Genomic DNA, 6,407 nt, shown 5'->3' with positions numbered 1-6,407 from the left:
CACTCAACATCAAATAACTACAAGAAGGATCACGTACATTTTCTATTTCCAATCTAAGCCTTTTTTTTTTTTTTTTTTTGAAAAGAAAAAGACATTTTATAATCTTGCTTCTGCTCTATAGCATAAGATTGAAAAGCCATTAATGAGAACATACGCAGTCCATACTGGGAACACAGAATTAAGCCATTAGAGATTAATGAGTTTTTGAGGGGGAAGCGTATGGAGGCAGATAAACGCTGGGCGGCGGGGCCAGACTGTCGGCTGGGAGACGAATCGGGCAAGAGCTGTTTTTGCCAACACTGTCACGCTTCACCGGCCACATTGGAGTGTTTTGGCTCCTTCAGATTAATTGTCAGTCATAAATTAAGTTCTGCAGTGTTGACACAGGATGGCCAGGACAGGGGCTTTCACTGACATGGTTATACATGAATATAAGAGGGGACATGTTTGATTTATCTGCTGAAGTCGCATTAAAATTCAGCTGGAAAACTTCAGAGACATTGTACACATCAAAATGAACCCTGTACTGTATCGTATTTCCATTTGTTTGAATGGTAGGAGCTTCTGCAGTGTGACACCCAAGAGTAACTCACAACGTGACGCACTCTGAAATCCCAGGGGAGCGCTGGTTTCCAATGCGAGGGGGCCACATTATCATGCAAAAGTATCGGGCTAATAAATCAGCATTCGTTCATTTTCACTTTGATTATCTTTCTAATCAATAGATTTTCGCCATTAGACTGCAGATGCTAAAAGTGTATGATGACTAATTAGCATCAAATGGATTTTAAATGGAGATTAAATACTGCATTAAGGCTTGAATAACAAATGCAGCGGCAGTCTTGGAAGCATTAGAGGTAAAACCACTGCTTCTAGCTTTGGTCCACAATGAAAATGTAAAAAAAGTGCCGGCCTGAAGTTGATGCCATTCAAGAACAACACAAAAACAAAACATGCCAATCATATTCCTCTGGGGAGTGCAGAGGATGGTCTTTGGAAAGTACAAATCTCTTTACTTTTATTAGCCAGGCATATAAATATTAATATTTGACCAAGAGCTTATGCTTTATTAATGAAACTGAGCTTCTTGTGAAATTAAATGAGCATAATGGGAGACTGTTCATTACCCTATGCTGAATAGACGAAGGCCATAAACTTCATCATGAGATAAAGGTTGTGTTTCCATTAGGTTTAATAGGAATCAACATTAGTGAGGTGTTTATGTTGTGCATGAGTCTAGTTACATTTACAAGAACATGAGCCGCTGTCTGTGCTGATCTGATCAGGTCGGCTGCAAAGTGATCCGAATCAAAAAGGGACTTTAAAAAAGGTGCACTAATGGATGTTTTTACATTAGCAATACACCCGCTGACTGTGTGGTATCTGAAAGGGTTCACATGTCATGACAGCCCCGCGAAGACAAGTATATTTACCGTTTCACTATCTTTCAGTTCAGTTCGATGGCACCCGCTATCCTCTGGACAACGGCCTCGTCTGTTCACACACGGGCTCCGTTGGACATTACACAGACTGTATACTGAGGAGCTGGCAGGGTAAAGTCTGTTTAGTTTTTATTCCAGCTGCTTTAGACATTTGTATTCCCACATAGAGCTCGTCTGGTCAATGTCTAGATACGTTCAGGGTTGCAGTGCATACTAGCTATGTTACTCATGCAATTCCTGGCAGTATATCGTACTGTGTTCTGTGTTAAAAGCAAGTTCGCTCTCCTGTTTCCATGATAAGGTTTTTGGAGTATTTGCTTATCTGTATCAGAGGCGTAAGGCTAGAGGGTGTTGTATGCTGTATAGATTGCAAAGCCTCCCGAGACAAACTTGTGAGTTAGGTCGATATTATTAAACTTGACTTGATTCATTAGGTGTACTGTAGACGGCTCGGTACAGTATGTAGCTGGATACTACAGATTGGTCATGTGTGTTGTTTAGTGGGGTTCATTCACACTGTGAAGACATTTTGTTCTTGCCTTTTGTCATCGTGCACTATGAAACGAATGTTTGGACAATAAAAAGTAGGGTGGTTCCTATAGTCTGTGTATTGTCATTTAACATCTAAACAGTTTTGAGTGATTGAGTGGAGGTTATGAGACACAGCTGTTTCTCTCCTTTTCTTACAGCCATAAATTCAGGCTCCATTTCCTTGCAGACATGTTGCACAAATTGAATACTTGCTTTGGAAAAAAATAAATGTAGAAAAAAAAAAAGACTTTTCTGCCATTTCCTGGTGCTCTCATCTTAGTGGTGTTTGTGTCAGAGAACGATGGGATGGAGGGGCAGAGGCGATGGAGCTGTGGTAAAGAAAAAAAAAATGAAAAAGAAAGAAACGCTGTGGCTGACTTCGACAGGCTGATTTCATTTGGTTTCATCAGACTTTCTGCAGACAGGCCCATTCACTGCGGTCCTCTTATTGGGCTGCCAGTGGACATAAGGTACACTGAGTGAGAAGGGGTAGTGGGGCTTAACAGCAACTTTATCCCCAGCTCTGTTCAGGCTCACTGTGACCGTTTAAAACTGAATAAAAATAATGAGGAAGCTGTTGGGTATAAAGATTATGTTTCACTCCAATCCCCTCACATGTGTGCAAACTAGTTTGTGGATTTGTCTTTGTGCTGCTGGAACAGAAAACCACTTCGTAGACCATCAAAGACCTTTTTTAAAAAACATTTTTTCATCGTTTATCATATCCTTCTTTAAAATCAGACGAGGGAAATGACATCATTGGAGAAGCTCCTTGAGGATGCACTAAAGTGTATCACAAAATTAGGGAAGGGCCGCGCTGGAGGGGGTGCAAATGGATGGAATCTATTATTAATGAGTAGAATATGAGATGGCAATGGTGGAATGGTATATCGTTATCAGCAGGGGGTATGAGTCATACTAATTACTGGCCATCACTGGGGCTGGAGCTGATATCCCCAATAGTGCAACACAGGGCTAAATGTGGAGCTGCAGTGAAAACACAGAGGAGATGCTACCACCACATTTCAGACAGTGGGCAGCATGAATGAACGATGGTGTACAGGGAATTAATAATAATAAAAACACACATCACACATGGTGCATTTAGTGGTTTGGAAACGGAGGCTGGGAAGACGTTTGAGTCCTGTGTGTATAAGCTCTGAAAGCTTTTTAATGCAGTTTTACCATGTGAGCAGTCATATGATCCAGACTTCTTATCTACTTGTTTTTGTCCAAAGATCAGTGCATTTATTTTTAGTTTTGGCTTTAATTTAGACTTTGGATGAGAACATATCTTTCCGAGGAAGCTGCACAAAACAGCCTGAAGGCTCCGAGCTAACTAATCCATTATTTTGCTGCTGGCCTGTTGCTCACCAGTTTCAACATTTTTTCAACTAAGCACGTCTTTGATGACTTGAAAACAAGCAGTCGCTAGGCATAAGGTGATCGAGGCACACGACTCGTTCTCCTTTTTGAACTTCAGGTTTAAATACCGTGTTCGAATGGCAGCTTCTTGAAATTTATAACGCTCAGCCCTTTACCTGACTGTCATCTTTTCTCATATCAATCTGAAATAAATTGCACGGCGCGATAGTGAAAATGATATTTTTTGACTTGAGTCAGACTTTCATCAGAAAATTACTTACTTGACTGCTACACTTCATTTTGAAGCAATTTAAAGCAGTGAAGTAAAAAAAAAAAAAAAAAAAGCGACATAAAGGCCTCAGCTCCTGAATGTCAAATGCTCAAAGGAGGAATACTTTGCTTTTTTGTATTTCTAGTAATAACTTTATGCCCATAATGTGTAACCAAAACAACCAAAGTTCTAAAATGTGAGCTAAAAAAAAGAAGAAAACACATAAAAACTAATTCTGGTGTCTTTCTGCCGTGCTGACTTTCTCTAGTCCAACATTGAAATGATGTCGGTGCATAAACGGTGTACGTGGCTTTGTGGTGCAGCTGTGTACCTTGTGTTGCACCCAGCTGCTCAGCTGTGCTGGGAAGTTTTTGCTTTTCTCACTTGCCAACAGTTGATGGAAGCCTTAAAGAGACACGAGCTCAAATAAATCATCGCAGACTGTCTGTGAAACGATAATGTTTTTAGAGTTGTAAAGTATCTCAGCAGAGCCTCCTAATAAAAATATAAACCCCAAAGTTTAACAATCTGCAGGTCTGAGCTGTGGTATTCAACAAGGATCAACTTCAGGTTCAGATGAAGATCTTGTCATGTGAGCTCTTTTTTCTGCTGTCTCTGAGGTCAAGAATGAAAATTGAACCTGCTTAATATGGAGGAGAGGCCCTTGAAGTGAACAAAGGAACTCTACACAAAGAAATCTACAATTTTAATGACATCTGGGAAAACTACATCTTTTGATGAAGACTGTGTGCAGTGTTTCCCACAGAATGTGATTATTCATGTGGCTGTCGTGGTCAACCACACTGGGGTTGGAGGAGTATCAAATATTGTGCGGCATATATCAAATATTTGTGCCAAAGAGGCTCAGAAATAAATATAGTGTAGTGTAGAGCTGTACACAGCAGGAGAACGCTCAATATTTATTGTATGATATGTGGTTGTATTTACACATCAACAGCTGCTGATGTTGGCTCCTATCATTTTCCAACAGCACTGAAGTTCCTGACTCTGAACTAATATTTGGTCTTGATTTATTGACATGATATGAACATTTGAACTGAGAGATTCTGATGCTGCTGAGACACGATCTGATGGTTTTATTAGAGAAGACGTCTCACTCCATTTCGGTAGAAGTAGATGCCAATGATACTCAGTTCTCTCAGATTTTCTAGATGTGAAACACTTGTGATTTGCTTGTAAATACATGTTAGTAAAAAGTTGAGATTCGACTTGTTTTGCTTAAAAGCAGCTGGTCTTAGTTTGGTCTTAGTTTCCTGAACAACTCTAATTTCTGTCTTATCTTGTTTAAAGCAATAATGTTGAACCTCGGCTGCACTGTCTAATGTACTTCTACCTACAAATGACCATCGAAGTACTGAAACGGTGCTTTAACTTCAGATTGAATGACTCTGAATAGCACCTTAACAACAGGCCCTGGCACTAAACTGGGTTATGTAGTAATTATGAGCTAAAGAGCTGCTTTTCTGGCACTGTGAGGTATTTTTCCAGTACAGAATGAATCCATGCCAGGCACTCAATCACTAACACAAGCCAGAAAAAGACAGCATTATGAGGTGAAGTATACTGTAAGGCCATTTCTTTGTGTGTGGACTTGGAGAGTTTAGCCAGGCAGCCTGACATCAGTATTGTACACAGGACTTTATGGACGGGACTAATGGTACACTTTATCGATTTTGTGCGCCGTAATCTGTCAATCCAGACTCGTCCAACTGCAGCAGAGTGCCCGGGCTGCTCCACGGGGTTGTCCCCAGCCATCTGCTGGAGGCGACTTAAACACCCTGAGAGTATCCACAAGTTATTACTGCACCCCCTCCAAAAATATATCTGGACACGAATGTGACCTAAAATGAAGGAACAACAGAGCAAAAAGAGACGAATGGTGCTTCAGTAGAAACAAACAAGTCTCAGGTTTAATTATCTACATTCAAGGTCGACTATTGACAAACTGCCTCATTTTTTACTGTGAAACTTTGTTAAATTGTCCTCGTCGACTTTATTCCAGTGATAAATGAACCATGAGTTGAAGCTATAATCAAGTAGGACTGTGGTATTATGTTTAGGACTGAAATAATTAGCCAATTAATCCATTAGTGAAACAGAAAACAAGTATTGGGCAAGGTACTTGAAATTTAATCAATCAGATCGAACCCATCAGCAAAAGAGATTATAGTTACATTACTTCCTACACTACTTTCTTTTCTCCACCCAGCTCCTTCATCATCTTAAAATACAGACAGCTTAAGTTTCAAGTGTCCATCTACTGACCAGCTGGCTAACTATGAAACAAGCCTTCACAGAGTATTTAAGTGTTTATTAGTTTCACTTTGCTGGTGAAGTTTGTTAACTGTCTTTATTCAGACAGTTTAACTAAAATAAAAATTTTATGTAGATCTGAAAAGATTTACAGGCAGAAAAACACAAAACTCGTATAAAAACCTAAACTTTAAAAAGTACAGACAACCATTCCATCAAGCCACAACAAGAATAACACATCATATAATTATGTTATTCACAGAACACAGTAAATGTGTTTTTTGCCGCACTGGTCCATATAAAAAGATGAAAAACGATTCCTGAGCCCAGATGGTGCTGGTCAATATTTTATTGATTGTTATGGTTGGACTCACTTTTCCATGGATCAACACAATATTTTATAGAAGTCCATGTGGTTTGGCAGTGGTGCTTATCCCAGCTTGAACATTTCTGTGGACTCACACTGCAACATTTTGTTGTCTGCCTCTCTGTTTGGATCCGAGTCTCTTTCTGTTTATATGCAT

Source organism: Anabas testudineus, chromosome 23 (genome assembly GCF_900324465.2).
Source record: "Anabas testudineus chromosome 23, fAnaTes1.2, whole genome shotgun sequence".
In the NCBI taxonomy this organism is placed as follows: domain Eukaryota; kingdom Metazoa; phylum Chordata; class Actinopteri; order Anabantiformes; family Anabantidae; genus Anabas; species Anabas testudineus.
The sequence above is the reverse complement of the archived record's forward strand: the minus strand, read 5'-3'. Positions refer to the sequence as shown.